Raw genomic sequence first — 24991 nt, forward strand, 5'->3', positions numbered from 1 at the left:
ATCCGGCAATTTAAGGCCGCAGGACCCTGAACCATTGTACAGGCTTTTTCCCTGGGAAACAAAACTCACAAGCCATTGTTCTAGGTGTCAGTTTGCAGGACCCACTTGGCACTCTCAAACCTGACAAAGTTGGCACTGGTGCCACTTTTCGTCTGGGAGGCATCCTGCGAGACACCGAATTCCAAAAGGCACCCGGCAAATTAGGGCCTCAGGCCCCTGCACCCTTCTACAGGCCTTTTTCCCTAGAAAACAAAACTCAGAAGCCACTGTTCTGGGTGTCAGTTTGCAGGACCCACTTGGCACTCTCAAACTAGACTAAGTGGGCAACGGTGCCGCTTAGTGTCTGGGAAACATCCTGCGAGAGGCCGAATTCCAGGAGGCACCCGGCAATTTAAGGCCGCAGGACCCTAAGCCATTCTACAGGCTTTTTCCCTGGGAAACAAAACTCACAAGCCACTGTTCTGGATTTCAGTTTGCAGGTCCCACTTGGCACTCTCAAACAAGACCAAGTTGCCACTTGTGCCACCTTGCGTCTCGGAGGCATCCTGCGAGAGGCGGATCTCCAGGAAGCACCCGGCAATTTAAGGCCGCAGGACCCTAAACCATTGTACAGGCTTTTTCCCTGGGAAATAAAACTCACAAGACACTGTTCTGCGTGTCAGTTTGCAGGACCCACTTGGCACTCTCAAACTAGACCAAGTTTGCACTGGTGCCACTTTGCGTCTTGGAGGCATCCTGCGAGACGCCGAATTATACGAGGCACCCGGCAACTTAAGGCCTCAGGCCCCTGCACCCTTCTACTGGCCTTTTTCCCTGGGAAACAAAACTCACAAGCCACTGTTCTGGGTCTCAGTTTTCAGGACCCCCCTGGCACTCTCAAACTAGACTAAGTGGGCACCGGGGCCGCTTAGCGTCTGGGAAACATCCTGCGAGAGGCGGAATTCCAGGAGGCACCCGGCAATTTAAGGCCGCAGGACCCCGAACCATTGTACGGGCTTTTCCCCTGGGAAACAAAACTCACAAGCCACTGTTCTGGGTGTCAGTTTTCAGGACCCACTTGGCACTCTCAAACCAGACCAAGTTGGCACGGGTGCCACTTTGCGTCGGGGAGGCATCCTGCAAGAGGTGCAATTCCAGGAGGCATCCGGCAATTTAAGGCTGCAGGACCCTGAACCATTGTACAGGCTTTTTCCCAGGGAAACAAAACTCACAAGCCATTGTTCTGAGTGTCAGTTTGCAGGTCCCACTTGGCACTCTCAAACCAGACCAAGTTGGAACTGGTGCCACCTTGCGTCTGGGAGGCATCCTGCGAGAGGCGGATCCCCAGGAGGCACCGGGTAATTTAAGGCCGCAGGACCCTAAACAATTGCACAGGCTTTTTCCCAAGGAAACAAAACTCACAAGCCACTGTTCTGGGTGTCAGTTTGCAGGACCCACTTGGACCTCTCAAACTAGACCAAGTTGGCACTGGTGCCACTTTTCGTCTGGGAGGCATCCTGCGAGACGCCGAATTCCAGCAGGCACCCGGCAAGTTAGGGCCTCAGGCCCCTGCAACCTTCTACAGGCCTTTTTCCCTGGGAAAAAAACCTCAGAAGCCACTGTTCTGGATTTCAGTTTGCAGGACCCACTTGGCACTCTGAAACTAGACTAAGTGGGCACCGGTGCCGCTTAGCGTCTGGGAAACATCCTGCGAGAGGCGGAATTCCAGGAGGCACCCGGCAATTTAAGGCCGCAGGACCCTGAACCATTGTACAGGCTTTTTCCCTGGGAAACAAAACGCACAAGGCATTGTTCTGGGTGTCAGTTTTCAGGACCCACTTGGCACTCTCAAACTAGACTAAGTGGGCACCGGTGCCGCTTAGCCTCTGGGAAACTTCCGGCGAGATGTGCAATTCCAGGAGGCACCCGGCAATTTAAGGCCGCATTACCGTGAACCATTGTACAAGCTTTTTCCCGGGGAAACAAAACTCAAAAGCCACTGTTCTGCGTGTGAGTTTTCAGGACCCACGTGGCAGTTTTAAACCAGACTAAGTGGGCACCGGTCCAGCTTAGCGTGTGGGAAACATCCTGCGAGAGGGGGAATTCCAGGAGGCACCCGGCCACTTAGTTCCTAAGGCCCCTGAACCTCTGTACAGGCTTTTTCTTTGGTAAACAAAACTCAGAAGTCACTGTTCTGGGTGTCAGTTTACAGAACGCACTTGACACTCTCAAACCAGACCAAGTTTGCACAGGTTCATCTTTGCATCTGGGAGGCATCCTGCGAGAGGCCAAATTCCAGTAGGCACCTGGCAATTTAAGGCCGCAGTACCCTAAACAATTCTACAGGCCTTTACCCTAGGACACAAAACTCACAAGCCACTCTTGTGGGTGTCAGTTTGCAGGACCCACTTTTCACTCTCAAACTAGACCAAGTGTGCACTGGTGCCACCTTGCTTCTGGGAGGCATCCTGCGAGAGGCTGAATTCCAGAAGGCACCTGGCCATTTAAACTTTCATGCCCCTCAACCATTGTACAGGCTTTTTCCCTGGGAAACAAAACTCACAAGCCACTGTTCTGGGTGACAGTTTGCAGGACCCACTTGGCACTCTCAAACCGTACCAAGTTTGCACTGGTGCCGCATAGCGTCTGGGAAACATCCGGCGAGAGAGGGAATTCCAGGAGGCACCCGGCAGCTTTGTTCCTCTGGCCCCTGAACCCTTCTAAAGGATTTTTTCCCTGGGAAACAAAACTAAAAAGCCACTGTTCTGGGTGTCATTTTGCAGGACACACGTGGCACTCTCAAACGAGACCAAGTTGGCACTGGTGCAACCTTGCGTCTGGGAGGCATCCTGCGAGAGGGGGAATTCTAGGAGGCACCTGGCAATTTAAGGCCCCATTACCCTGAATCATTGTACGGGCTTTATCCCTGGGAAACAAAACTCAGAAGCCACTGTTCTGGGTGTCAGTTTTCAGGACCCTCTTGGTACTCTAAAACTAGACTACTTGGGCACCGGTGCCACTTTGCGTCTGGGATACATCCTGCGAGAGGCGGAATTCTAGGAGGCACCCGGCAATTTAGGATCGCAGGACCCTGAACCATTGTACAGGCTTTCTCCCTGGGAAACAAAACTCACAAGCCACTGTTCTGGGTGTCAGGTTTCAGGACCCACTTGGCACTCTCAAACCAGACCAAGTTGGCACTGGTGCCACCTTGCGTCTTGGAGGCATCCTGCGAAAGGTGCAATTCCAGGAGGCACGCGGCTATTTAAGGCCGCATTACCCTGAACCATTATACAGGCCTTTTCCCTGGGAAACAAAACTAAAAAGCCACTGTTCTGGGTGTCAGTTTGCAGGACCCACTTGGAACTCTAAAACCAGACTAAGTGGGCACCGGTGCCGCTTAGCGTCTGGGAAACATCCTGCGAGAGGCCGAATGCCAGGAGGCACCGGGTAATTTAAGGCCGCAGTACCCTAAACCATTCTACAGGCTTTTTCCCAGGGAAACAAAACTCAGAAGCCACTGTTCTGGGTGTCAGTTTGCAGGACACACTTGGCACTCTCAAACCAGGCCAAGTTGGCACTGGTGCCACTTTTCCTCTGGGAGGGATCTTGCGAGATGCCGAATTCCAGGAGGCACCCGGCAACTTAGGGCCTCAGGCCCCTGAACCCTTCTACAGTACTTTTTCCCTGGGAAACAAAACTGACAAGCCACTGTTCTGGGTGTCAGTTTTCAGGACCCACTTGGCACTCTCAAACCAGACCAAGTTGGCACTGGTGCCACCTTGCGTCTGGGAGGCATCCTGGGAGAGGTGCTATTCCAGGAGGCATCCGGCAATTTAAGGCCGCAGGACCCTGAACCATTGTACAGGCTTTTTCCTTGGGAAAAAAAACTCACAAGCCATTGTTCTGGGTGTCAGTTTGCAGGACCCACTTGGCACTCTCAAACTAGACCAAGTTGGCACTGGTGCCACTTTTCGTCTGGGAGGCATCCTGCGAGACGCCAAATTCCAGGAGGCACCCGGCAACTAAGGGCCTCAGGCCCCTGCACCCTTCAACTGGCCGTTTTCCCAAGTAAACAAAACTCAGAAGCCACTGTTCTGGGTGTCAGTTTTCAGGACCCACCTGGCACTCTCAAACAAGACTAAGTGGACACCGGGGCCGCTTAGCGTCTGGGAAACATCCTGCGAGACGCCGAATTCCAGGAGGCATCCGGCAATTTAAGGCCGCAGTACCCCGAACAATTGTACAGGCTTTTCCCCTGGGAAACAAAACTCACAAGCCACTGTTCTGTTTGTCAGTTTTCAGGACCCACTTGGCACTGTCCAACCAGACCAAGTTGGCACTGCTGCCACTTTGCGTCTGGGAGGCATCCTGCGAGACGCGGAATTCGAGGATTCACCCGGCAATTTAAGGCCGTAGGACGCTGAACCATTTAACAGGATTTTTCCCTGGGAAACAAAACTCACAAGCCATTGTTCTGGGTTTCAGTTTTCAGGACCCACTTGACACTCTCAAACCAGACTAAGTTTGCACTGGTGCCACCTTGCGTCTTGGAGGCATCCTGCGAGAGGCGCAATTCCAGGAGGCACACCGCAATTTAAGGCTGCAGGACCCTGAACCATTCTACAGGTTTTTTCCCTCGGAAACAAAACTCAGAGGCCACTGTTCTGGGTGGAAGTTAGCAGGACTCACTTGGAACTCTCAAACCATACCAAGTTGGCACTGGTGCCACCTTGCTTCTGGGAGGCATCCTGGGAGAGGTGCTATTCCAGGAGGCATCCGGCAATTTAAGGCCGCAGGACCCTGAACCATTGTACAGGCTTTTTCCCTGGGAAACAAAACTCACAAGCCATTGTTCTAGGTGTCAGTTTGCAGGACCCACTTGGCACTCTCATACCTGACCAAGTTGGCACTGGTGCCACTTTGCGTCTGGGAGGCATCCTGCGAGACGCCGAATTCCAGGAGGCACCCGGCAACTTAGGGCCTCAGGCCCCTGCACCCTCCTACAGGCCTTTTTCCCTAGGAAACAAAACTCAGAAGCCACTGTTCTGGGTGTCAGTTTGCAGGACCCACTTGGCACTCTCAAACTAGACTAAGTGGGCAACGGTGCCGCTTAGCGTCTGGGAAGCATCCTGCGAGAGGCCGAATTCCAGGAGGCACCCGGCAATTTAAGGCCGCAGGACCCTAAACCATTCTACAGGCTTTTTCCCTGGGAAACAAAACTCACAAGCCATTGTTCTGGGTTTCAGTTTTCAGGACCCACTTGACACTCTCAAACCAGACTAAGTTGGCACTGGTGCCACCTTGCGTCTTGGAGGAATCCTGCGAGAGGCGCAATTCCAGGAGGCATCCGGCAATTAAAGTCTGCAGCACCCTGAACCATTCTACAGGTTTTTTCCCTCGGAAACAAAACTCAGAGGCCACTGTTCTGGGTGGAAGTTAGCAGGACTCACTTGGAACTCTCAAACCATACCAAGTTGGCACTGGTGCCACCTTGCTGCTGGGAGGCATCCTGGGAGAGGTGCTATTCCAGGAGGCATCCGGCAATTTAAGGCCGCAGGACCCTGAACCATTGTACAGGCTTTTTCCCTGGGAAACAAAACTCACAAGCCATTGTTCTAGGTGTCAGTTTGCAGGACCCACTTGGCACTCTCAAACCTGACAAAGATGGCACTGGTGCCACTTTTCGTCTGGGAGGCATCCTGCGAGACACCGAATTCCAAAAGGCACCCGGCAAATTAGGGCCTCAGGCCCCTGCACCCTTCTACAGGCCTTTTTCCCTAGAAAACAAAACTCAGAAGCCACTGTTCTGGGTGTCAGTTTGCAGGACCCACTTGGCACTCTCAAACTAGACTAAGTGGGCAACGGTGCCGCTTAGTGTCTGGGAAACATCCTGCGAGAGGCCGAATTCCAGGAGGCACCCGGCAATTTAAGGCCGCAGGACCCTAAACCATTCTACAGGCTTTTTCCCTGGGAAACAAAACTCACAAGCCACTGTTCTGGATTTCAGTTTGCAGGTCCCACTTGGCACTCTCAAACAAGACCAAGTTGCCACTTGTGCCACCTTGCGTCTCGGAGGCATCCTGCGAGAGGCGGATCTCCAGGAAGCACCCGGCAATTTAAGGCCGCAGGACCCTAAACCATTGTACAGGCTTTTTCCCTGGGAAATAAAACTCACAAGACACTGTTCTGCGTGTCAGTTTGCAGGACCCACTTGGCACTCTCAAACTAGACCAAGTTTGCACTGGTGCCACTTTGCGTCTCGGAGGCATCCTGCGAGACGCCAAATTATACGAGGCACCCGGCAACTTAAGGCCTCAGGCCCCTGCACCCTTCTACTGGCCTTTTTCCCTGGGAAACAAAACTCACAAGCCACTGTTCTGGGTCTCAGTTTTCAGGACCCACCTGGCACTCTCAAACTAGACTAAGTGGGCACCGGGGCCGCTTAGCGTCTGGGAAACATCCTGCGAGAGGCGGAATTCCAGGAGGCACCCGGCAATTTAAGGCCGCAGGACCCCGAACCATTGTACGGGCTTTTCCCCTGGGAAACAAAACTCACAAGCCACTGTTCTGGGTGTCAGTTTTCAGGACCCACTTGGCACTCTCAAACCAGACCAAGTTGGCACGGGTGCCACTTTGCGTCGGGGAGGCATCCTGCAAGAGGTGCAATTCCAGGAGGCATCCGGCAATTTAAGGCTGCAGGACCCTGAACCATTGTACAGGCTTTTTCCCAGGGAAACAAAACTCACAAGCCATTGTTCTGAGTGTCAGTTTGCAGGTCCCACTTGGCACTCTCAAACTAGACTAAGTTGGCACTGGTGCCACCTTGCGTCTGGGAGGCATCCTGCGAGAGGCGGATCCCCAGGAGGCACCGGGTAATTTAAGGCCGCAGGACCCTAAACAATTGCACAGGCTTTTTCCCAAGGAAACAAAACTCACAAGCCACTGTTCTGGGTGTCAGTTTGCAGGACCCACTTGGACCTCTCAAACTAGACCAAGTTGGCACTGGTGCCACTTTTCGTCTGGGAGGCATCCTGCGAGACGCCGAATTCCAGCAGGCACCCGGCAAGTTAGGGCCTCAGGCCCCTGCAACCTTCTACAGGCCTTTTTCCCTGGGAAAAAACCTCAGAAGCCACTGTTCTGGATTTCAGTTTGCAGGACCCACTTGGCACTCTGAAACTAGACTAAGTGGGCACCGGTGCCGCTTAGCGTCTGGGAAACATCCAGCGAGAGGCGGAATTCCAGGAGGCACCCAGCTATTAAAGGCCGCAGGACCCTGAACCATTGTACAGGCTTTTTCCCTGGGAAACAAAACGCACAAGGCATTGTTCTGGGTGTCAGTTTTCAGGACCCACTTGGCACTCTCAAACTAGACTAAGTGGGCACCGGTGCCGCTTAGCCTCTGGGAAACTTCCGGCGAGATGTGCAATTCCAGGAGGCACCCGGCAATTTAAGGCCGCATTACCGTGAACCATTGTACAAGCTTTTTCCCGGGGAAACAAAACTCAAAAGCCACTGTTCTGCGTGTGAGTTTTCAGGACCCACGTGGCAGTTTTAAACCAGACTAAGTGGGCACCGGTCCAGCTTAGCGTGTGGGAAACATCCTGCGAGAGGGGGAATTCCAGGAGGCACCCGGCCACTTAGTTCCTAAGGCCCCTGAACCTCTGTACAGGCTTTTTCTTTGGTAAACAAAACTCAGAAGTCACTGTTCTGGGTGTCAGTTTACAGAACGCACTTGACACTCTCAAACCAGACCAAGTTTGCATTGGTTCATCTTTGCATCTGGGAGGCATCCTGCGAGAGGCCAAATTCCAGTAGGCACCTGGCAATTTAAGGCCGCAGTACCCTAAACAATTCTACAGGCCTTTACCCTAGGACACAAAACTCACAAGCCACTCTTGTGGGTGTCAGTTTGCAGGACCCACTTTTGACTCTCAAACTAGACCAAGTGTGCACTGGTGCCACCTTGCTTCTGGGAGGCATCCTGCAAGAGGCTGAATTCCAGAAGGCACCTGGCCATTTAAACTTTCATGCCCCTCAACCATTGTACAGGCTTTTTCCCTGGGAAACAAAACTCACAAGCCACTGTTCTGGGTGACAGTTTGCAGGACCCACTTGGCACTCTCAAACCGTACCAAGTTTGCACTGGTGCCGCATAGCGTCTGGGAAACATCCGGCGAGAGGGGGAATTCCAGGAGGCACCCGGCAACTTTGTTCCTCTGGCCCCTGAACCCTTCTAAAGGATTTTTTCCCGGGAAACAAAACTAAAAAGCCACTGTTCTGGGTGTCATTTTGCAGGACACACGTGGCACTCTCAAACGAGACCAAGTTGGCACTGGTGCAACCTTGCGTCTGGGAGGCATCCTGCGAGAGGGGGAATTCTAGGAGGCACCTGGCAATTTAAGGCCCCATTACCCTGAATCATTGTACGGGCTTTATCCCTGGGAAACAAAACTCAGAAGCCACTGTTCTGGGTGTCAGTTTTCAGGACCCTCTTGGTACTCTAAAACTAGACTACTTGGGCACCGGTGCCACTTTGCGTCTGGGATACATCCTGCGAGAGGCGGAATTCTAGGAGGCACCCGGCAATTTAGGATCGCAGGACCCTGAACCATTGTACAGGCTTTCTCCCTGGGAAACAAAACTCACAAGCCACTGTTCTGGGTGTCAGGTTTCAGGACCCACTTGGCACTCTCAAACCAGATCAAGTTGGCACTGGTGCCACCTTGCGTCTTGGAGGCATCCTGCGAAAGGTGCAATTCCAGGAGGCACGCGGCTATTTAAGGCCGCATTACCCTGAACCATTATACAGGCCTTTTCCCTGGGAAACAAAACTAAAAAGCCACTGTTCTGGGTGTCAGTTTGCAGGACCCACTTGGAACTCTAAAACCAGACTAAGTGGGCACCGGTGCCGCTTAGCGTCTGGGAAACATCCTGCGAGAGGCCGAATGCCAGGAGGCACCGGGTAATTTAAGGCCGCAGTACCCTAAACCATTCTACAGGCTTTTTCCCAGGGAAACAAAACTCAGAAGCCACTGTTCTGGGTGTCAGTTTGCAGGACACACTTGGCACTCTCAAACCAGGCCAAGTTGGCACTGGTGCCACTTTTCCTCTGCGAGGCATCTTGCGAGATGCCGAATTCCAGGAGGCACCCGGCAACTTAGGGCCTCAGGCCCCTGAACCCTTCTACAGTACTTTTTCCCTGGGAAACAAAACTCACAAGCCACTGTTCTGGGTGTCAGTTTTCAGGACCCACTTGGCACTCTCAAACCAGACCAAGTTGGCACTGGTGCCACCTTGCGTCTGGGAGGCATCCACCGAGAGGCGCAATTCCAGGAGGCACCCGGCAATTTAAGGCCGCAGGACCCTGAACCATTGTACAAGCTTTTTCCCGGGGAAACAAAACCACTCTTCACAAGCCACTGTTCTGCGTGTGAGTTTTCAGGACCCACGTGGCAGTCTCAAACCAGACTAAGTGGGCACCGGTCCATCTTAGCGTGTGGGAAACATCCTGCGAGAGGCGGAATTGCAGGAGGCACATGGCCATTTTATGCCTCAGGCCCCTGAACCACTGTACAGGCTTTTTCTTTGGTAAACAAAAGTCAGAAGCCACTGTTCTGGGTGTCAGTTTACAGAACGCACTTGACACTCTCAAACCAGACCAAGTTTGCATTGGTTCATCTTTGCATCTGGGAGGCATCCTGCGAGAGGCCAAATTCCAGTAGGCACCTGGCAATTTAAGGCCGCAGTACCCTAAACAATTCTACAGGCCTTTACCCTAGGACACAAAACTCACAAGCCACTCTTGTGGGTGTCAGTTTTCAAGAGCCACTTGGCACTCTCAAACCAGTCCAAGTTGGCACTGCTTCCACGTTGCATCTGGGAGGCATCCTGTGAGAGGCAAAATTCCAGTAGGCCCCCTGAAATTTCAGGCCGCAGGACCCTGAACCATTGTACAGGCTTTTTCCCTGGGAAACAAAACTCACAAGCCACTGTTCTGGTTGCCCGTTTGAAAGACCCACCAGGCACTCTCAAACCAGACCATGTTGCCACTGCTGCCACCCTGGTCTTGGAGGCATCCTGCGAGAGGCGCAATTCGAGGAGGCACCCGGCAATTTAAAGCCGCAGGACCCTTAACCATTGTACAGGATTTTACCTGGGAAACAAAACTCACAAGCCACTGTTCTGGGTGTCAGTTTGCAGGACCCACTTGGACCTCTCAAACCCTAGCAAGTTGCCACTGGTGCCGCTTTGCGCCGGGGAGGCATCCTGCGAGAGGCGGAAATCCAGAAGGCACCTGGCCATTATTGGCCTCATGGCCCCGGAAACCTCCTAAAGGCCTTTTTCCCTGGGAAACAAAACTCAAAAGCCACTGTTCTGGGTGTCAGTTTGCAGGACCCGCTTGCCACTCTCAAAAAAGTCCAAGTTTGCACTGGTGCCACTTTGCGTCTGGGAGGCATCCTGCGAGAGGGGGAATTCCAGGAGGCACCCAGCTATTAAAGGCCACAGGACCCTGAACCATTGTAAAGGCTTTTTCCCTGGGAAACAACACTCACAAGCCACTGTTCTGGGTGTCAGTTTTCAGGACCCACTTGGCACTCTCAAACCAGACCAAGTTGGCACTGGTGCCAACTTGCATCTGGGAGGCATCCTGCGAGAGGCTGAATTCCTGAAGGCACCAGGCAATTTAAGGCCGCAGGACCTTGAACCATTGTACAGGCTTTTTCCCTGGGAAACAAAACTCACAATCCATTGTTCTGGGTGTCAGTTTGAAGGACCCACTTGGCACTCTCAAACCTTACAAAGTTGGCACTGGTGCCACTTTGCGCCTGGGAGTCATCCTGCGAGAGGCCGAATTCCAGGAGGCCCCTGGCCATTTTTGGCCTCAGGTCCCTGAAACCTCCTAAAGGCCTTTTTCCCTGGGAAACAAAACTCACAAGCCACTGTTCTGGGTGTCAGTTTTCAGGACACACGTGGCACTCTCAAACCAGACCAAGTTGTCACTGGTGCCACCTTGCGTCTGGGAGGCATCCTGCGAGAGGCGCAATTCGAGAAGGCACCCGGCAATTTAAGGCCGCAGGACCCTGAACCATTTTACAGGCTTTTTTCCTGGGAAACAAAACTCACAAGCCACTGTTCTGGGTGTCAGTTTGCAGGACCCACTTGACACTCACAAACAAGACCAAGTTGGCACTGGTGCCACCTTGCGTCTAGGAGGCATCCTGCGAGAGGCCGGATCTCCAGGAGTCACCCGGCTATTAAAGGCCACAGGACCCTGAACCATTGTACAGGCTTTTTCCCTTGGAAAAAAAACTCACAAGCCACTGTTCTGGGTGTCATTTTGCAGGACACACGTGGCACTCTCAAACGAGACCAAGTTGGCACTGGTGCAACCTTGCGTCTGGGAGGCATCCTGCGAGAGGGGGAATTCTAGGAGGCACCTGGCAATTTAAGGCCCCATTACCCTGAATCATTGTACGGGCTTTATCCCTGGGAAACAAAACTCAGAAGCCACTGTTCTGGGTGTCAGTTTTCAGGACCCTCTTGGTACTCTAAAACTAGACTACTTGGGCACCGGTGCCAATTTGCGTCTGGGATACATCCTGCGAGAGGCGGAATTCTAGGAGGCACCCGGCAATTTAGGATCGCAGGACCCTGAACCATTGTACAGGCTTTCTCCCTGGGAAACAAAACTCACAAGCCACTGTTCTGGGTGTCAGGTTTCAGGACCCACTTGGCACTCTCAAACCAGACCAAGTTGGCACTGGTGCCACCTTGCGTCTTGGAGGCATCCTGCGAAAGGTGCAATTCCAGGAGGCACGCGGCTATTTAAGGCCGCATTACCCTGAACCATTATACAGGCCTTTTCCCTGGGAAACAAAACTAAAAAGCCACTGTTCTGGGTGTCAGTTTGCAGGACCCACTTGGAACTCTAAAACCAGACTAAGTGGGCACCGGTGCCGCTTAGCGTCTGGGAAACATCCTGCGAGAGGCCGAATGCCAGGAGGCACCGGGTAATTTAAGGCCGCAGTACCCTAAACCATTCTACAGGCTTTTTCCCAGGGAAACAAAACTCAGAAGCCACTGTTCTGGGTGTCAGTTTGCAGGACACACTTGGCACTCTCAAACCAGGCCAAGTTGGCACTGGTGCCACTTTTCCTCTGGGAGGCATCTTGCGAGATGCCGAATTCCAGGAGGCACCCGGCAACTTAGGGCCTCAGGCCCCTGAACCCTTCTACAGTACTTTTTCCCTGGGAAACAAAACTCACAAGCCACTGTTCTGGGTGTCAGTTTTCAGGACCCACTTGGCACTCTCAAACCAGACCAAGTTGGCACTGGTGCCACCTTGCGTCTGGGAGGCATCCTGCGAGAGGCGCAATTCCAGGAGGCACCCGGCAATTAAGGGCCGCAGGACCCTGAACCATTGTACAAGCTTTTTCCCGGGGAAACAAAACCACTGTTCACAAGCCACTGTTCTGCGTGTGAGTTTTCAGGACCCACGTGGCAGTCTCAAACCAGACTAAGTGGGCACCGGTCCAGCTTAGCGTGTGGGAAACATCCTGCGAGAGGCGGAATTCCAGGAGGCACATGACCATTTTATGCCTCAGGCCCCTGAACCACTGTACAGGCTTTTTCTTTGGTAAACAAAAGTCAGAAGCCACTGTTCTGGGTGTCAGTTGGCAGGACCCGCTTGCCACTCTCAAAAAAGTCCAAGTTTGCACTGGTGCCACTTTGCGTCTGGGAGGCATCCTGCGAGAGGGGGAATTCCAGGAGGCACCCAGCTATTAAAGGCCACAGGACCCTGAACCATTGTAAAGGCTTTTTCCCTGGGAAACAACACTCACAAGCCACTGTTCTGGGTGTCAGTTTTCAGGACCCACTTGACACTCACAAACAAGACCAAATTGGCACTGGTGCCAACTTGCATCTGGGAGGCATCCTGCGAGAGGCTGAATTCCTGAAGGCACCAGGCAATTTAAGGCCGCAGGACCTTGAACCATTGTACAGGCTTTTTCCCTGGGAAACAAAACTCACAATCCATTGTTCTGGGTGTCAGTTTGAAGGACCCACTTGGCACTCTCAAACCTTACAAAGTTGACACTGGTGCCACTTTGCGCCTGGGAGTCATCCTGCGAGAGGCCGAATTCCAGGAGGCCCCTGGCCATTTTTGGCCTCAGGTCCCTGAAACCTCCTAAAGGCCTTTTTCCCTGGGAAACAAAACTCACAAGCCACTGTTCTGGGTGTCAGTTTGCAGGACCCTCTTTTCACTCTCAAACTAGACCAAGTTGGCATTGGTGCCACCTTGCGTCTTGGAGGCATCCTGCGAAAGGTGCAATTCCAGGAGGCACCTGGCCATTTAAAGTTTCATGCCCCTGAACCATTATACAGGCCTTTTCCCTGGGAAACAAAACTAAAAAGCCACTGTTCTGGGTGTCATTTTGCAGGACACACGTGGCACTCTCAAACGAGACCAAGTTTGAACTGGTGCCACCTTGCATCTGGGAGGCATTCTGCGAGAGGCGGATGTCCAGGAGGCACCTGGCAATTTAAGGCCGCAGGACCCTAAACTATTGTACAGGCTTTTTCCCTGGGAAACAAAACTCAAAAGCCACTGTTCTGGGTGTCAGTTGGCAGGACCCGCTTGGCACTCTCAAACTAGTCCAAGTTTGCACTGGTGCCACTTTGCGTCTGGGAGGCATCCTGCCAGACGCCGAATTCCAGGAGGCACACGGAAACTTAGGGTCTCAGGCCCCTGCGCCAGTCTACAGGTCTTTTTCCCTGGGAAACAAAACTCACAAGCCACTGTTCTGGGTGTCAGTTTTCAGGACCCACTTGACACTCACAAACAAGACCAAATTGTCACTGGTGCCACCTTGCGTCTGGGAGGCATCCTGCGAGAGGCGCAATTCGAGAAGGCACCCGGCAATTTAAGGCCGCAGGACCCTGAACCATTGTACAGGCTTTTTCCCTTGGAAACAAAACTCACAAGCCACTGTTCTGGGTGTCAGTTTGCAGAACCCACTTGGCACTCTCAAACTAGACTAAGTGGGCACCGGTGCCGCTTAGCGTCTGGGAAACATCCTGCGAGAGGGGGAATTCCAGGAGGCACCCGGCTATTAAAGGCCACAGGACCCTGAACCATTGTAAAGGCTTTTTCCCTGGGAAACAACACTCACAAGCCACTGTTCTGGGTGTCAGTTTTCAGGACCCACTTGGCACTCACAAACCAGACCAAGTTGGCACTGGTGCCACCTTGCATCTGGGAGGCAGCCTGCGAGAGGCTGAATTCCTGAAGGCACCAGGCAATTTAAGGCCGCAGGACCCTGAACCATTGTACAGGCTTTTTCCCTGGGAAACAAAACTCACAATCCATTGTTCTGGGTGTCAGTTTGAAGGACCCACTTGGCACTCTCAAACCTTACAAAGTTGGCACTGGTGCCACTTTGCGCCTGGGAGTCATCCTGCGAGAGGCCGAATTCCAGGAGGCCCCGGGCCATTTTTGGCCTCAGGTCCCTGAAACCACCTAAAGGCCTTTTTCCCTGGGAAACAAAACTCACAAGCCACTGTTCTGGGTGTCAGTTTTCAGGACCCTCTTTTCACTCTCAAACTAGACCAAGTTGGCATTGGTGCCACCTTGCGTCTGGGAGGCATCCTGCGAGAGGCCGAATTCCAGAAGGCACCTGGCCATTTAAAGTTTCATGCCCCTGAACCATTATACAGGCCTTTTCCCTGGGAAACAAAACTAAAAAGCCACTGTTCTGGGTGTCATTTTGCAGGACACACGTGGCACTCTCAAACGAGACCAAGTTTGAACTGGTGCCACCTTGCATCTGGGAGGCATCCTGCGAGAGGCGGATCCCCAGGAGGCACCGGGTAATTTAAGGCCGCAGGACCCTAAACAATTGCACAGGCTTTTTCCCAAGGAAACAAAACTCACAAGCCACTGTTCTGGGTGTCAGCTTGCAGGACCCACTTGGACCTCTCAAACTAGACCAAGTTGGCACTGGTGCCACTTTTCGTCTGGGAGGCATCCTGCGAGACGCCAAATTCCAGCAGGCACCCGGCAAGTTAGGGCCTCAGGCCCCTGCAACCTTCTACAGGCCTTTTTCCCTGGGAAAAAAACCTCAGAAGCCACTGTTCTGGATTTCAGTTTGCAGGACCCACTTGGCACTCTGAAACTAGACTAAGTGGGCACCGGTGCCGCTTAGCGTCTGGGAAACATCCTGCGAGAGGCGGAATTCCAGGAGGCACCCGGCAATTTAAGGCCGCAGGAACCTGAACCATTGTACAGGCTTTTTCCCTGGGAAACAAAATGCACAAGGCATTGTTCTGGGTGTCAGTTTGCAGGACCCACTTGGCACTCTCAAACTAGACCAAGTTGGCACTGGTGCCATCTTGCGTCTGGGAGGCATCCTGTGAGAGGCACAATTCGAGGAGGCACCCGGCAATTTAAAGCCCCAGGCACGTGAACCAATATACAGGCTTTTTACCTGGGAAACAAAATTCAAGGGCCACTGTTCTGTTTGTCAGTTTGCAGGAACCACTTGGCACTCTCAAACCAGACCAAGTTGGCACTGGTGCCACCTTGCGTCTTGGAGGCATCCTGCGAGAAAGGAAATTCCAGGAGGCACCCGGCAATTTAAGGCCGCAGGACCCTCAACCATTGTACAAGCTTTTTCCCTGGGAAACAAAACTAAAAAGCCACTGTTCTGGGTGTCAGTTTACAGAACGCACTTGACACTCTCAAACCAGACCAAGTTTGCATTGGTTCATCTTTGCATCTGGGAGGCATCCTGCGAGAGGCCAAATTCCAGTAGGCACCTGGCAATTTAAGGCCGCAGTACCCTAAACAATTCTACAGGCCTTTACCCTAGGACACAAAACTCACAAGCCACTCTTGTGGGTGTCAGTTTGCAGGACCCACTTTTCACTCTCAAACTAGACCAAGTGTGCACTGGTGCCACCTTGCTTCTGGGAGGCATCCTGCGAGAGGCTGAATTCCAGAAGGCACCTGGCCATTTAAACTTTCATGCCCCTCAACCATTGTACAGGCTTTTTCCCTGGGAAACAAAACTCACAAGGCACTGTTCTGGGTGACAGTTTGCAGGACCCACTTGGCACTCTCAAACCGTACCAAGTTTGCACTGGTGCCGCATAGTGTCTGGGAAACATCCGGCGAGAGGGGGAATTCCAGGAGGCACCCGGCAACTTAGTTCCTCTGGCCCCTGAACCCTTCTAAAGGATTTTTTCCCTGGGAAACAAAACTAAAAAGCCACTGTTCTGGGTGTCATTTTGCAGGACACACGTGGCACTCTCAAACGAGACCAAGTTGGCACTGGTGCAACCTTGCGTCTGGGAGGCATCCTGCGAGAGGGGGAATTCTAGGAGGCACCTGGCAATTTAAGGCCATATTACCCTGAATCATTGTACGGGCTTTATCCCTGGGAAACAAAACTCAGAAGCCACTGTTCTGGGTGTCAGTTTTCAGGACCCTCTTGGTACTCTAAAACTAGACTACTTGGGCACCGGTGCCACTTTGCATCTGGGATACATCCTGCGAGAGGCGGAATTCTAGGAGGCACCCGGCAATTTAAGATCGCAGGACCCTGAACCATTGTACAGGCTTTCTCCCTGGGAAACAAAACTCACAAGCCACTGTTCTGGGTGTCAGGTTTCAGGACCCACTTGGCACTCTCAAACCAGACCAAGTTGGCACTGGTGCCACCTTGCGTCTTGGAGGCATCCTGCGAAAGGTGCAATTCCAGGAGGCACGCGGCTATTTAAGGCCGCATTACCCTGAACCATTATACAGGCCTTTTCCCTGGGAAACAAAACTAAAAAGCCACTGTTCTGGGTGTCAGTTTGCAGGACCCACTTGGAACTCTAAAACCAGACTAAGTGGGCACCGGTGCCGCTTAGCGTCTGGGAAACATCCTGCGAGAGGCCGAATGCCAGGAGGCACCGGGTAATTTAAGGCCGCAGTACCCTAAACCATTCTACAGGCTTTTTCCCAGGGAAACAAAACTCAGAAGCCACTGTTCTGGGTGTCAGTTTGCAGGACACACTTGGCACTCTCAAACCAGGCCAAGTTGGCACTGGTGCCACTTTTCCTCTGGGAGGCATCCTGCAAGATGCCGAATTCCAGGAGGCACCCGGCAACTTAGGGCCTCAGGCCCCTGAACCCTTCTACAGTACTTTTTCCCTGGGAAACAAAACTCACAAGCCACTGTTCTGGGTGTCAGTTTTCAGGACCCACTTGGCACTCTCAAACCAGACCAAGTTGGCACTGGTGCCACCTTGCGTCTGGGAGGCATCCTGCGAGAGGCGCAATTCCAGGAGGCATCCGGCAATTTAAGGCCGCAGGACCCTGAACCATTGTACAAGCTTTTTCCCGGGGAAACAAAACCACTCTTCACAAGCCACTGTTCTGCGTGTGAGTTTTCAGGACCCACGTGGCAGACTCAAACCAGACTAAGTGGGCACCGGTCCAGCTTAGCGTGTGGGAAACATCCTTCGAGAGGCGGAATTCCAGGAGGCACATGGCCATTTTATGCCTCAGGCCCCTGAACCACTGTACAGCCTTTTTCTTTGGTAAACAAAAGTCAGAAGCCACTGTTCTGGGTGTCAGTTTACAGAACGCACTTGACACTCTCAAACCAGACCAAGTTTGCACAGGTTCATCTTTGCATCTGGGAGGCATCCTGCGAGAGGCCAAATTCCAGTAGGCACCTGGCAATTTAAGGCCGCATTACCCTAAACAATTCTACAGGCCTTTACCCTAGGACACAAAACTCACAAGCCACTCTTGTGGGTGTCAGTTTGCAGGACCCACTTTTCACTCTCAAACTAGACCAAGTGTGCACTGGTGACACCTTGCTTCTGGGAGGCATCCTGCGAGAGGCTGAATTCCAGAAGGCACCTGGCCATTTAAAGTTTCATGCCCCTCAACCATTGTACAGGCTTTTTCCCCGGGAAACAAAACTCACAAGGCACTGTTCTGGGTGTCAGTTTTCAAGAGCCACTTGGCACTCTCAAACCAGTCCAAGTTGGCACTGCTTCCACGTTGCGTCTGGGAGGCATCCTGCGAGAGGCAAAATTCCAGTAGGCCCCCTGAAATTTCAGGCCGCAGGACCCTGAACCATTGTACAGGCTTTTTCCCTGGGAAACAAAACTCACAAGCCACTGTTCTGGTTGCCCGTTTGAAAGACCCACCAGGCACTCTCAAACCAGACCATGTTGCCACTGCTGCCACCCCGGTCTTGGAGGCATCCTGCGAGAGGCACAATTCGAGGAGGCACCCGGCAATTTAAAGCCGCAGGACCCTGAACCATTGTACAGGATTTTACCTGGGAAACAAAACTCACAAGCCACTGTTCTGGGTGTCAGTTTGCAGGACCCACTTGGACCTCTCAAACCCTAGCAAGTTGCCACTGGTGCCGCTTTGCGCCGGGGAGGCATCCTGCGAGAGGCGGAAATCCAGAAGGCACCAGGCAATTTAAAGCCGCAGGACCTTGAACCATTGTACAGGCTTTTTCCCTGGGAAACAAAACTCACAATCCATTGTTCTGGGTGTCAGTTTGAAGGACCCACTTGGCACTCTCAAACCTTACAAAGTTGGCACTGGTGCCACTTTGCGCCTGGGAGTCATCCTGCGAGAGGCCGAATTCCAGGAGGCCCCTGGCCATTTTTGGCCTCAGGTCCCTGAAACCTCCTAAAGGCCTTTTTCCCTGGGAAACAAAACTCACAAGCCACTGTTCTGGGTGTCAGTTTGCAGGACCCTCTTTTCACTCTCAAACTAGACCAAGTTGGCATTGGTGCCACCTTGCGTCTGGGAGGCATCCTGCGAGAGGCCGAATTCCAGAAGGCACCTGGCCATTTAAAGTTTCATGCCCCTGAACCATTATACAGGCCTTTTCCCTGGGAAACAAAACTAAAAAACCACTGTTCTGGGTGTCATTTTGCAGGACACACGTGGCACTCTCAAACGAGACCAAGTTTGAACTGGTGCCACTTTGCGTCTGGGAGGCATCCTGCCAGACGCCGAATTCCAGGAGGCACACGGAAACTTAGGGTCTGAGGCCCCTGCGCCAGTCTACAGGCCTTTTTCCCTGGGAAACAAAACTCACAAGCCACTGTTCTGGGTGTCAGTTTTCAGGACACACGTGGCACTCTCAAACCAGACCAAGTTGTCACTGGTGCCACCTTGCCTCTGGGAGGCATCCTGCGAGAGGCGCAATTCGAGAAGGCACCTGGCAATTTAAGGCCGCAGGACCCTGAACCATTGTACAGGCTTATTCCCTTGGAAACAAAACTCACAAGCCACTGTTCTGGGTGTCAGTTTGCAGAACCCACTTGGCACTCTCAAACTAGACTAAGTGGGCACCGGTGCCGCTTAGCGTCTGGGAAACATCCTGCGAGAGGGGGAATTCCAGGAGGCACCCAGCTATTAAAGGCCACAGGACCCTGAACCATTGTAAAGGCTTTTTCCCTGGGAAACAACACTCACAAGCCACTGTTCTGGGTGTCAGTTTTCAGGACCCACTTGGTACTCTCAAACCAGACCAAGTTGGCACTGGTGCCACCTTGCATCTGGGAGGCATCCTGCGAGAGGCTGAATTCCTGAAGGCACCAGGCAATTTAAGGCCGCAGGACCCTGAACCATTGTACAGGCTTTTTCCCTGGGAAACAAAACTCACAATCCATTGTTCTGGGTGTCAGTTTGAAGGACCCACTTGGCACTCTCAAACCTTACAAAGTTGGCACTGGTGCTACTTTGCGCCTGGGAGGCATCCTGCAAGATGCCGAATTCCAGGAGGCATCTGGCAACTTAGGGCCTCAGGCCCCTGAACCCTTCTACAGTACTTTTTCCCTGGGAAACAAAACTGACAAGCCACTGTTCTGGGTGTCAGTTTTCAGGACCCACTTGGCACTCTCAAACCAGACCAAGTTGGCACTGGTGCCACCTTGCGTCTGGGAGGCATCCTGCGAGAGGCGCAATTCCAGGAGGCACCCGGCAATTTAAGGCCGCAGGACCCTGAACCATTGTACAAGCTTTTTCCCGGGGAAACAAAACCACTGTTCACAAGCCACTGTTCTGCGTGTGAGTTTTCAGGACCCACGTGGCAGTCTCAAACCAGACTAAGTGGGCACCGGTCCAGCTTAGCGTGTGGGAAACATCCTGCGAGAGGCGGAATTCCAGGAGGCACATGGCCATTTTATGCCTCAGGCCCCTGAACCACTGTACAGGCTTTTTCTTTGGTAAACAAAAGTCAGAAGCCACTGTTCTGGGTGTCAGTTTACAGAACGCACTTGACACTCTCAAACCAGACCAAGTTTGCATTGGTTCATCTTTGCATCTGGGAGGCATCCTGCGAGAGGCCAAATTCCAGTAGGCACCTGGCAATTTAAGGCCGCAGTACCCTAAACAATTCTACAGGCCTTTACCCTAGGACACAAAACTCACAAGCCACTCTTGTGGGTGTCAGTTTGCAGGACCCACTTTTCACTCTCAAACTAGACCAAGTGTGCACTGGTGCCACCTTGCTTCTGGGAGGCATCCTGCAGGAGGCTGAATTCCAGAAGGCACCTGGCCATTTAAACTTTAATGCCCCTCAACCATTGTACAGGCTTTTTCCCTGGGAAACAAAACTCACAAGCCACTGTTCTGGGTGTCAGTTTGCAGGACCCACTTGGACCTCTCAAACCCTTGCAAGTTGCCACTGGTGCCGCTTTGCGCCGGGGAGGCATCCTGCGAGAGGCGGAAAACCAGAAGGCACCTGGCCATTATTGGCCTCAAGGCCCCGGAAACCTCCTAAAGGCCTTTTTCCCTGGGAAAAAAAACTCAAAAGCCACTGTTCTGGGTGTCAGTTGGCAGGACCCGCTTGCCACTCTCAAAAAAGTCCAAGTTTGCACTGGTGCCGCTTTGCGCCTGGGAGTCATCCTGCGAGAGGCCGAATTCCAGGAGGCCCCTGGCCATTTTTGGCCTCAGGTCCCTGAAACCTCCTAAAGGCCTTTTTCCCTGGGAAACAAAACTCACAAGCCACTGTTCTGGGTGTCAGGTTTCAGGACCCACTTGGCACTCTCAAACCAGACCAAGTTGGCACTGGTGCCACCTTGCGTCTTGGAGGCATCCTGCGAAAGGTGCAATTCCAGGAGGCACGCGGCTATTTAAGGCCGCATTACCCTGAACCATTATACAGGCCTTTTCCCTGGGAAACAAAACTAAAAAGCCACTGTTCTGGGTGTCAGTTTGCAGGACCCACTTGGAACTCTAAAACCAGACTAAGTGGGCACCGGTGCCGCTTAGCGTCTGGGAAACATCCTGCGAGAGGCCGAATGCCAGGAGGCACCGGGTAATTTAAGGCCGCAGTACCCTAAACCATTCTACAGGCTTTTTCCCAGGGAAACAAAACTCAGAAGCCACTGTTCTGGGTGTCAGTTTGCAGGACACACTTGGCACTCTCAAACCAGGCCAAGTTGGCACTGGTGCCACTTTTCCTCTGGGAGGCATCCTGCAAGATGCCGAATTCCAGGAGGCACCCGGCAACTTAGGGCCTCAGGCCCCTGAACCCTTCTACAGTACTTTTTCCCTGGGAAACAAAACTCACAAGCCACTGTTCTGGGTGTCAGTTTTCAGGACCCACTTGGCACTCTCAAACCAGACCAAGTTGGCACTGGTGCCACCTTGCGTCTGGGAGGCATCCTGCGAGAGGCGCAATTCCAGGAGGCATCCGGCAATTTAAGGCCGCAGGACCCTGAACCATTGTACAAGCTTTTTCCCGGGGAAACAAAACCACTCTTCACAAGCCACTGTTCTGCGTGTGAGTTTTCAGGACCCACGTGGCAGACTCAAACCAGACTAAGTGGGCACCGGTCCAGCTTAGCGTGTGGGAAACATCCTTCGAGAGGCGGAATTCCAGGAGGCACATGGCCATTTTATGCCTCAGGCCCCTGAACCACTGTACAGCCTTTTTCTTTGGTAAACAAAAGTCAGAAGCCACTGTTCTGGGTGTCAGTTTACAGAACGCACTTGACACTCTCAAACCAGACCAAGTTTGCACAGGTTCATCTTTGCATCTGGGAGGCATCCTGCGAGAGGCCAAATTCCAGTAGGCACCTGGCAATTTAAGGCCGCATTACCCTAAACAATTCTACAGGCCTTTACCCTAGGACACAAAACTCACAAGCCACTCTTGTGGGTGTCAGTTTGCAGGACCCACTTTTCACTCTCAAACTAGACCAAGTGTGCACTGGTGACACCTTGCTTCTGGGAGGCATCCTGCGAGAGGCTGAATTCCAGAAGGCACCTGGCCATTTAAAGTTTCATGCCCCTCAACCATTGTACAGGCTTTTTCCCCGGGAAACAAAACTCACAAGGCACTGTTCTGGGTGTCAGTTTTCAAGAGCCACTTGGCACTCTCAAACCAGTCCAAGTTGGCACTGCTTCCACGTTGCGTCTGGGAGGCATCCTGCGAGAGGCAAAATTCCAGTAGGCCCCCTGAAATTTCAGGCCGCAGGACCCTGAACCATTGTACAGGCTTTTTCCCTGGGAAACAAAACTCACAAGCCACTGTTCTGGTTGCCCGTTTGAAAGACCCACCAGGCACTCTCAAACCAGACCATGTTGCCACTGCTGCCACCCCGGTCTTGGAGGCATCCTGCGAGAGGCACAATTCGAGGAGGCACCCGGCAATTTAAAGCCGCAGGACCCTGAACCATTGTACAGGATTTTACCTGGGAAACAAAACTCACAAGCCACTGTTCTGGGTGTCAGTTTGCAGGACCCACTTGGACCTCTCAAACCCTAGCAAGTTGCCACTGGTGCCGCTTTGCGCCTGGGAGGCATCCTGCGAGAGGCGGAAATCCAGAAGGCACCAGGCAATTTAAAGCCGCAGGACCTTGAACCATTGTACAGGCTTTTTCCCTGGGAAACAAAACTCACAATCCATTGTTCTGGGTGTCAGTTTGAAGGACCCACTTGGCACTCTCAAACCTTACAAAGTTGGCACTGGTGCCACTTTGCGCCTGGGAGTCATCCTGCGAGAGGCCGAATTCCAGGAGGCCCCTGGCCATTTTTGGCCTCAGGTCCCTGAAACCTCCTAAAGGCCTTTTTCCCTGGGAAACAAAACTCACAAGCCACTGTTCTGGGTGTCAGTTTGCAGGACCCTCTTTTCACTCTCAAACTAGACCAAGTTGGCATTGGTGCCACCTTGCGTCTGGGAGGCATCCTGCGAGAGGCCGAATTCCAGAAGGCACCTGGCCATTTAAAGTTTCATGCCCCTGAACCATTATACAGGCCTTTTCCCTGGGAAACAAAACTAAAAAGCCACTGTTCTGGGTGTCATTTTGCAGGACACACGTGGCACTCTCAAACGAGACCAAGTTTGAACTGGTGCCACTTTGCGTCTGGGAGGCATCCTGCCAGACGCCGAATTCCAGGAGGCACACGGAAACTTAGGGTCTGAGGCCCCTGCGCCAGTCTACAGGCCTTTTTCCCTGGGAAACAAAACTCACAAGCCACTGTTCTGGGTGTCAGTTTTCAGGACACACGTGGCACTCTCAAACCAGACCAAGTTGTCACTGGTGCCACCTTGCCTCTGGGAGGCATCCTGCGAGAGGCGCAATTCGAGAAGGCACCCGGCAATTTAAGGCCGCAGGACCCTGAACCATTGTACAGGCTTATTCCCTTGGAAACAAAACTCACAAGCCACTGTTCTGGGTGTCAGTTTGCAGAACCCACTTGGCACTCTCAAACTAGACTAAGTGGGCACCGGTGCCGCTTAGCGTCTGGGAAACATCCTGCGAGAGGGGGAATTCCAGGAGGCACCCAGCTATTAAAGGCCACAGGACCCTGAACCATTGTAAAGGCTTTTTCCCTGGGAAACAAAACTCAGAAGCCACTGTTCTGGGTGTCAGTTTTCAGGACCCACTTGGCACTCACAAACCAGACCAAGTTGGCACTGGTGCCACCTTGCATCTGGGAGGCATCCTGCGAGAGGCTGAATTCCTGAAGGCACCAGGCAATTTAAGGCCGCAGGACCCTGAACCATTTTACAGGCTTTTTCCCTGGGAAACAAAACTCACAATCCATTGTTCTGGGTGTCAGTTTGAAGGACCCACTTGGCACTCTCAAACCTTACAAAGTTGGCACTGGTGCCACTTTGCGTCTGGGAGTCATCCTGCGAGAGGCCGAATTCCAGGAGGCCCCTGGCCATTTTTGGCCTCAGGTCCCTGAAGCCTTTTACAGGCCTTTTCCCCTGGGAAACAAAACTCACAAGCCACTGTTCAGGGTGTCAGTTTTCAGGACACACGTGGCACTCTCAAACCAGACCAAGTTGTCACTGGTGCCACCTTGCCTCTGGGAGGCATTCTGCGAGAGGCGCAATTCGAGAAGGCACCCGGCAATTTAAGGCCGCAGGACCCTGAACCATTTTACAGGCTTTTTTCCTGGGAAACAAAACTCACAAGCCACTGTTCTGGGTGTCAGTTTTCAGGACCCACTTGACACTCACAAACAAGACCAAGTTGGCACAGGTGCCACCTTGCGTCTGGGAGGCATCCTGCGAGAGGCCGGATCTCCAGGAGTCACCCGGCTATTTAAGGCCGCATTACCCTGAACCATTGTACAGGCTTTTTCCCTTGGAAACAAAACTCACAAGCCAATGTTCTGGGTGTCAGTTTGCAGAACCCACTTGGAACTCTCAAACTAGACTAAGTGGGCACCGGTGCCGCTTAGCGTCTGGGAAACATCCTGCGAGAGGGGGAATTCCAGGAGGCACCCGGCTATTAAAGGCCACAGGACCCTAAACTATTGTAAAGGCTTTTTCCCTGGGAAACAACACTCACAAGCCACTCTTGTGGGTGTCAGTTTTCAGGACCCACTTGGCACTCTCAAACCAGACCAAGTTGGCACTGGTGCCACCTTGCATCTGGGAGGCATCCTGCGAGAGGCTGAATTCCAGGAGGCACCAGGCAATTTAAGGCCGCAGGACCCTGAACCATTGTACAGGCT

The sequence above is a fragment of the Fringilla coelebs genome, assembly GCF_963513975.1.
Source record: "Fringilla coelebs genome assembly, chromosome: 24".
NCBI lineage: Eukaryota > Metazoa > Chordata > Aves > Passeriformes > Fringillidae > Fringilla > Fringilla coelebs.